The sequence below is a fragment of the Eptatretus burgeri genome, chromosome 15, assembly GCF_056783735.1.
Source record: "Eptatretus burgeri isolate ZD-2024b chromosome 15, Ebu_testis_v1, whole genome shotgun sequence".
Lineage (NCBI taxonomy): Eukaryota > Metazoa > Chordata > Myxini > Myxiniformes > Myxinidae > Eptatretus > Eptatretus burgeri.
Genome location: NC_140975.1, coordinates 43,906,782 through 43,915,428, shown reverse-complemented (window position 1 = coordinate 43,915,428; position 8,647 = coordinate 43,906,782). Strand labels below are relative to the sequence as shown.

The window sequence follows — 8,647 nt, the reverse complement described above, 5'->3', positions numbered from 1 at the left end:
GAGGACTTTTCCAACACGTCCTGCCAAAGTCGAAATGGACTCGACCGTGACGGCTCTTTAGCCAATCCCGAGATAGTTCACGGGAGAACACAATGAAGTACAGTATAACCTATCCAGGATGTCTCAACGAAAGGGCTCACTGCACGGCCTCTCGACTCGAAGTACATGCACGGCCTCTCGACTCGAAGTACATACACGGCCTCTCGACTCGAAGTACATGCACGGCCTCTCGAGGTACATGCACGGCCTCTCGAGGTACATGCACGGCCTATCGAGGTACATGCACGGCCTCACCTCCAAGCTGCATCGCCTGGGTTCAAATTCCAACCCAGCTATAAACCGTCATCCAGATAGGATGATTCATCGATGTGTGTGTGTTTGTGTGTATGTGTATGTGTGTGTTTGTGTGCGTGTGTGCGTGTGTGTGTGTGTGTCCTTCAGAAAGACGTTAAACTTGGCGTCCCGTGTGCCTGATTGGTGGACGTTAAAGATTGCACGGCCTCCTTCTAGTCTTGCTTGCGGCCTGAGTGGGTCCGAGGAGGGGGAACACCTATACCTACCCAGGAAAGAATAAAGCCAATCTCTCTTTTTATCATGCTCCAAGGTGTGACATTGATGAAATGGATTGTTGGCCGAAAATATTTTGGGTTTAATCAATGTTAAGGCCGTTTCCACAATAACGCCCAATTTCCCTCAAAACTTCCAAAACATCGAGAAATGAGAATAATTTTGCCTTTAAAAGGCCATACAGAAGTGGTTTTGATGGCAAAATGATACTTTCTGTATTTTCCACTTGTTCCAAACTTGAAATGATGACTTTAAACACACTTGCACTTACCTAATTTGCATAAATCCAAGATGCCCCCCCTCTCTTTCACACGCTCGACTTCCTCACCTCATTGTGCACCTTCGAGATGAGATTTTTGAATGATCTAAAGTTTTAAAATACTAGTACGTGCCCGTACGTGCAAAAAAAAGAAAAAAAAAAGAATTGTGATGTCAATTGTGACGTCATAGGACCGTGTCCTGTCATTGGTTTGGTAAATAAATTGCCATAACTTGGGAACCACTTGTCCGATTAATATCAAACCTTGAAAAGGCACATACTCAGGTCCCCAGCAATATACCTGGCAAGTTTCAATTAGATCGGACCAGTGGTTGTCGAGAAACAGCGGTCGCAGACAGACAGACAGACAGACAGACAGACACACAGGGATTGCTGGAATTATAGATAGATTAAACCTACACATTCAAGGAGAAGTTTTTAAAATTAGCAGCTTTCATTTGCCCTTCATTTGCATAAATCATTTGCATAAATCCAACATGGTCGCTCCCACCACTGTGTGGTAGGCCTGATTTTATAAACCTATTCCTTGGTTTTCAGATGGAGTTTGGAGACGATTCCAAATTATTTACAGATCTGTGGAAAGTAAATTAAATGATTTATCGTTTGATATCTGAAATCATTCGATTGTATAACATGAATATGGCAGCCATCCTATACCACACAAAAACACACAACACCTGTACATTTTGGACCTTTTAGACTGTTAGAGGCTTCGGTCATTTCTTGCATGGTTTTTGAGGGGTTTTTTTTTTAATCAAAGGAATGATTTTTGCTCATCAATTTATTTGCACATATTACAAGTATGGTTACCTCCGCCAGCGAAGGTAGAAAGAAGGACGTCATGTTTTCACCCCTATCTGTCTGGTTGTTACTTACGAAATTTAAAGATTTCATAAGTATATTGATGACTTCCGTCATCTGTTTGTGTGTTTGTGTGTGTTTGTTTGTGTGTGTGTTTGTGTGTTTGTTTGTAGGCACGATAACTCGAGAACGGAAGAAGCTACCGATGTCAAATTACACGACGTGATTCAGGAGGGTGATGGCTAGCGCTGATTAGATTTTGGTCAAAATCGGTCAAAGGTCAAGGTCACAGTGAGGTCAAACATCCAAAACATGATAACTCGAGAACAGAAGAAGCTACCAATGTCAAGTTACAGTGTTGATTATATTTTGGTCAAAATCGGTTAAAGGTCAAGGTCACAGTGAGGTCAAACATTCGATTTTTGATGGTTTGGTACAGAATCATCGTAGAAACTTCTGGTTTGCGTCACTACTTTCTCTCGAGACAGCTATTATTAGACAAGGTCAGAGGTCAAGTTGAGATTTCGAAAGTACCATTCTATGACTGCTTGTTACTTACGAAATCTATCCTGATGACTTCCGTCCTCTGTGTTTGTTTGTGTGTGTTTGTTTGTAGGCACGATAGCTCGAGAACGGAATAAGCTACCAAAGTCAAATTACACCACGTGATTCAGGAGGGTGATGGCTAGCGCTGATTAGATTTTGGTCAAAATCGGTCAAAGGTAAAGGTCACAGTGAGGACAAACATAATTCCGTAAATTCATGTGGAGAAATGCAGTATTTTTGCTTCGGTCGACATTACGAGTTCGTTTTAACTTCGATTTTAATTTTGTCTTCGGTTTTTGCGATCGCTTAGGCCGCTTAACACTTGGTTGTCGAAATTCTGGTAAAAATCGGATGTTTTGGAGATGTTTTAAGATTGTATAAAAAAATATTTCACTCGCCGCGTCACGGCTCGTCACGTGGTGCAGCGCGCTCGAGCAACGCGTTGTTGAGTCACGTAAAGGTTTTACGTGTGCACGCTGGCAGTGTTTTCGATAAAGATGGTATTTAAAAGTCAGTTTTTTATCCCAATAAAGGTTATCGTTACATGCCTGACTCGCTAAGCCGTCGGATTATGTAAAGATTGTTGGTGGATGGCCGAATATTACGGTTTTGTGACTTTGATAAATTAATATGAAATAATTGCGTGGAGATCATCATAGAAACTTCTGGTTTGCGTCGCTACCTTCTCTAGAGACGGCTATTATGAGACATGATCCGAGGTCAAGTTGCCGATTTCGAAAGTACCATTCTCTGACTGCTAGTTACTTACGAAATCTAAAGATTTCGTAAGTATATTGATGACTTCCGTTTCTGTTTGTTACTTATGAAATCTAAAGATTTCATAAGTATATTGATGCCTCCCGTTTCTGTTTGTTTGTTTGTTTGTTAGTTTGTTTGTTTGTAGGCACGATAACTCGAGAACGGAAGAAGCTACCAATGTCAAATTACACCACGTGATTCAGGAGGGTGATGGCTAGTGCTGATTAGATTTTGGTCAAAATCGGTCAAAGGTCAAGGTCACAGTGAGGTCAAACATAATTCCGTAAATTCATGTGGAGAAATGGAGTATTTTTGCTTCGCTCGACGTTACGAGTTCGTTTTAACTTCGATTTTAATTTTGTCTTCGGTTTTTGCGATCGCTTAGGACGCTTAAAACTCGGTTGTCGAAATTCTGGTAAAAATCGGATGTTTTAGAGACGTTTTAAGATTGTATAAAAAATATTTCACTCGACGCGTCACGGATCGTCCCATGATGCAGTGCGCTCGCGCAGACGCGTCGTTGAGTTACGTTAAGGTATAATATAATTGCGTGGAGAAATGGAGATTTTTGCTTCGCTCGACGTTACGATTTTTGATGGTTTGATACAGAATCATCGTAGAAACTTCTGGTTTGCGTCGCTAAATTCTCGAGAGACAGCTTTTATTAGACAAGGTCAGAGGTCAAGTTGACGATTTCGTAAGTACCAGTCTGTGACTGCTTGTTTGTTTGTAGGCACGATAACTCGAGAACGGAAGAAGCTACCAATGTCAAATTACACCACATGATTCAGGAGCGTCGTGGCTAGCGCTGATTATATTTTGGTCAAAATCGGTCAAAGGTCAAGGTCACAGTGAGGTCAAACATCCAAAAAATGATAACTCGAGAACGAAAGAAGCTACCAATGTCAAATTACACCAGGTGATTCAGGAGGGTGGTGGCTAGCGCTGATTAGATTTTGGTCAAAATCGGTCAAAGATCAAGGTCACAGTGAGGTCAAACATCCAAAACATTTGATTTTTAATGGTTTGGTACAGAATCATCGTAGAAACTTCTGGTTTGCGTCGCTACCTTCTCGACAGACAGCTTTTATTAGATAAGGTCAGAGGTCAAGTTGACGATTTCGTAAGTACCAGTCTATGACTGCTTGTTTGTTTGTTTGTAGGCACGATAACTCGAGAACGGAAGAAGCTACCAATGTCAAATTACACCACGTGATTCAGTAGGGTGATGGCTAGTGCTGATTAGATTTTGGTCAAAATCGGTGAAAGGTCAAGGTCACAGTGAGGTCAAATGTTCGATTTTTGATGGTTTGGTACAGATAACTCGAGAAAGGAAGAAGCGACCAATGTCAAATTACACCACGTGATTCAGGAGGGTGATGGCTAGTGCTCATTAGATTTTGGTCAAAATCGGTCAAAGGTCAAGGTCACAGTGAGGTCAAACATCCAAAAAATGATAACTCGAGAACGGAAGAAGCTACCAATGTCAAATTACACCACATGATTCAGGAGCGTCGTGGCTAGCGCTGATTAGATTTTGGTCAAAATCGGTCAAAGGTCAAGGTCACAGTGAGGTCAAACATCCAAAACATTCGATTTTTGATGGTTTGGTGCAGAATCATCGTAGAAAATTCTGGTTTGTGTCGCCACCTTCTCTGGAGACAGCTTTTATTAGACAAGGTCAGAGGTCAAGTTGACGATTTCGTAAGTACCAGTCTATGACTGCTTGTTTGTGTGATTGTGTGTTTGTTTGTGTGTTTGTTACTTACGAAATCTAAAGATTTCGTAAGTATGTTGATCACTTCCATTTCTGTGTGTTTGTTTGTGTGTTTGTTTGTAGGCACGATAACTCGAGAACGGAAGAAGTTACCAATGTCAAATTACACCACGTGATTCAGGAGGGTGATGGCTAGCGCTGATTAGATTTTGGTCAAAATCGGTCAAAGGTGAAGGTCACAGTGAGGTCAAACATAATTCCGTAAATTCATGTGGAGAAATGGAGTATTTTTGCTTCGCTCGACGTTACGAGTTCGTTTTAACTTCGATGTTAATTTTGTCTTCGGTTTTTGCGATCGCTTGGGATGCTTTACACTCGGTTGTCGAAATTCTGGTAAAAATCGGATGTTTTGGAGACGTTTTAAGATTGTATAAAAAATATTTCACTCACCGCGTCACGGCTCATCACGTGGTGCAGCGCGCTCGAGCAGATGCGGCGTTGAGTTACGTTAAGGTTTTGCGTGTGCGCGCTGACGGCGTTTTCGACAAAGATGGTGTTTACAAGTCATTTTTTATCCCAATAAAGGTTATCGTCGCATGCCTGACTCGCGAAGCCGTCGGATTATGTAAAGGTTGTTGGTGGATGGCCGAATATTACGGTTTTGTGACTTTGATTAAATAATATTAAATAATTGCGTGGAGAAATGGAGGTTTTTGCTTCGGTTCACGTTATGAGTTCGTTTTAACTCGGATCGCAATTCTGTTTTCACTTTTGGTAACGGTTAAGTGTGTTTAACACTCAGTTGTCGAAATTCTGGTAAAAATCGGATGTATTATGAGATTTATGTCAGGTGTTGTGTCTGAGGCTTGACTGAAGATTATGCTAATGAGGGGGATTGTAACACACGGCAATACGCGCTCGTTTTGAAGTCAATTTCAATCCTGTTTTCACTTTTGGTAATGGCTAAGTATGCTTAATACTCGGTTGTCGAAATTCTGGTAAAAATCGGATGTTTTATGAGATTTATGTCGGGTGTCGTATCTGAGGCTTAACTGAAGATTATGCTAATGAGGGGGATTGTAACACACGGCATTACGCGCTCGTTTTAAAGTCAATTTCAATCCTGTCTTCAATTTTGGTAACGTTTAAGTACGCTTAATGCTCGGTTGTCGAAATTCTGGTAAAAATCGGATGTTTTATGAGAGGTTTGGTAGAGAGTCATCGTAGAAACTTCTGGTTTGCGTCGCTACCTTCTCTGGAGACAGCTTTTATGAGACAAGGTCAGAGGTCAATTTGACGATTTCGTAAGTACCAGTCTATGACTGCTTGTTTGTTTGTTTGTTTATCCACACAGAACTTTAATGTTTTTCTCCGCAACCGCTTGTCGGATTGAGACAAAATTTTCACCATTGGTGCGACGACTCATGTCGAATGTTTTAATGACAATGATGACGTCATAAGTCGCATGGTGTGGCAGCCATGTTTGAAAAACTGAAAAAAAAACTTTGGACCTCTGTATCTCTGAAACCGCACCAGGGAAAAAATAGAAACTTAACACATGGCAAGTACTCCTCATGGGGAATGAGTGTGATATTTTTTATGGCGTCATAGATGCCTATGTTTTGACGTCATACTTGCATATGTAGAACGCCACATCCGATCAGTATGAAAATGTTTTGAGGGTCATCTTGGGATAAAATGTTCCATAATTTTTTTTTGATAATGTCATCAGTCACGTGATTTGGCAGCCATATTGTTTTTGTTTTTTTTTAACCTTCAAAAATCTTCTCCTCACACATATGATGTCATTCTTCTTCTCACACATAAAAAAGGTTCACACACATGATGTCATAGGTCACACAGTTTGGCAGCCATATTAGATTTACCCTCAAACATCTAAAAATCTTCTTCTCCAGAACAGCTGGACAGATCGAGGGGAAACTTCACACAAATGTTCCCCAAGGCATGCATGTACAAGGTTGTTGTGGAATAATTGATGTCACATGGTTTGACAGACAAATTGGTTTAAGAAAAATATTAAATAATGTTTTCTCTGCAAACGCTCAATCAATCGATGTGAAACTTTACATTTGTGATCTAGTAGTGATGGGGAAGACGTTTTAAATTTAAACTTGATCGGATACATGGTTGGCGGCCAGAATGATTTATCTTTTTGAACTGGGTATTTTTTTTTTTTTTGAATAAGGCTCCCTTTGCTGTTCCTGCATGGGTTTGAGAGTGGAGGAGTAGCAGCTAAAATGTGAATCCTATCCAGGTTCCTCTTGATGACTTCATCTTTTCGTTTACGATCGGAGAGTGGTTGGAGATCATCGGACATGATCACCGGACATGATCATGAGCCGGAGCAGACATCGGACCTCACCGGAGAGACAGGCAACGCAGAGAGAGAGGCATTGTGAGTCCGAGTGCCCAATCATGTGATCATGTGTTGCTGTTACGAGCCGGGGCTGCTCCATTCCAATCGACATTCATTCGATGCCACACTCGAGTCTGTGGTTGATCAGTGCCCCAGAAGAGATACTCTTCTAGTCTTGGGGGATTTCAATGCATTGACTGGAACTGATAGGGATGGTTATGAGACATGTGTTGGTTCCCATGGGTCTGGAAATGTGAACCAGAATAGCACTAAGTTCCTTGACTTTGCAAGAAGTCATGGACTTAGGGTGGCTGGTTCATGGTTTCAGCGCCCACAGGCTCATCGTTGGACTTGGTATTCCAACGCTGGCGGTGTGGCAAAGGAGATTGACCATGTGCTGGTTGATGGTCGCTGGAGGATTATCCAGAACTGCAGGGTCTACCGGAGTGCTCAGTTCCTCAATAGCGACCACAGACTTGTTGGAGCAATGCTGAAGTTGCAGCTTAAATCTGGGAGAAGCTTAAATCTGTTGGCAAGCTTAAGGATGATGGAGTAGCTGAGGAATTTGTGAACAGGTTGAGGAGAGATTTAGAGGGTCTGGGTGCTTTGGGAAATCCTGAAGAGCTGTGGAGTGCCTTCAAGACCACCATCCTTGATGTTGCCGGAGGATGGCTTGGAAATCACTGTAGGGTGAAGAAGAATTTTGTCTCTCAGCGGACACTGGATACCATTGACCAGAGTCGCAGGGCTAAGCTGAATGGAAGAGCTGAGCTGTTCAGGGAGCTGAGGCATAAAACTGTACATGCGCTCAGGCTGGACAAGTAGGCCTATGTGCGAGGAATCTGTGAGGGGGTAGAGCATCACTGTGGTAAAGTGATTATCGTCCTGCTCACAGGGGAGTTCACACATTGCATTCGTCCAAGCCCATTCCTCGGTGCACTGCAGCTAGAGCGGAGGGTGGTGGGCTTGTGACAGGTGAGTCCAAAGTGAAGGCCCGCTGGCCCGGTTACTTTGAGAGGCTGTACCAGGCTGATCCACCAGCTGTCGAGTTGTATGTCAGGGGTGTTACTATCCCTTTTGCTGACCCTCCAGTCAACTGTGATCCACCCTTGTTTGTGGAAACACAGGTAGCGGTGAACCGATTGAAATGGGGGTAAAGCTCCTGGGATCTGTGGCATCCATGCCAAACTTATCAAAGCTGGTGGAAATGCTGAACTAATGTCATTGCATGCAGTTCTGTGCTCTGCCTGGAACACAGGCATCATCCCAACTGACTGGAAGAGGGGCCTTGTTGTCCCTCTCTGGAAAGGGAAGGGTGATCGCCAGGACTGCAACAACTATCAAGAGGTGACGCTGCTGTCAGTGCCGGGAAAGGTCTTTGCTTGGATAATTCTTGATAGGGTTCGCTACCATCTGCTTGAGCACGAGCATCCAGAGCAGTCAGGCTTTACACCAAAGAGGTCAATGATTGACCGTATCCTTGCTCTTCGGGTCCTCACCGAACGTAGAAGAGAGTTTGGGCAGGGGCTGCTTGCAGCCTATATTGATCTCTGCAAAGCATTAGATTCAGTGAATCAGGATGCCCTCTGGAGGATTCTTG

General features: G+C 42.8%; 1 long non-coding RNA gene across 2 annotated transcripts in view; it reads left to right on the top strand.

The window, feature by feature from the left end:
- The first annotated feature begins 11 nt into the window (after positions 1–11).
- The window catches only part of LOC147012072 (uncharacterized), a 99,155-nt gene continuing 90,519 nt past the window's right edge, over positions 12–8,647 (top strand). Inside the window, exons 1-2 of one of the 2 annotated variants that reach the window (XR_015051987.1) lie at positions 12–234; positions 442–604. This is a non-coding gene — a long non-coding RNA (uncharacterized LOC147012072). The remainder of the gene's footprint in view (positions 235–441; positions 605–8,647) is intronic. The other variant, XR_015051986.1, reaches the window with a different exon arrangement.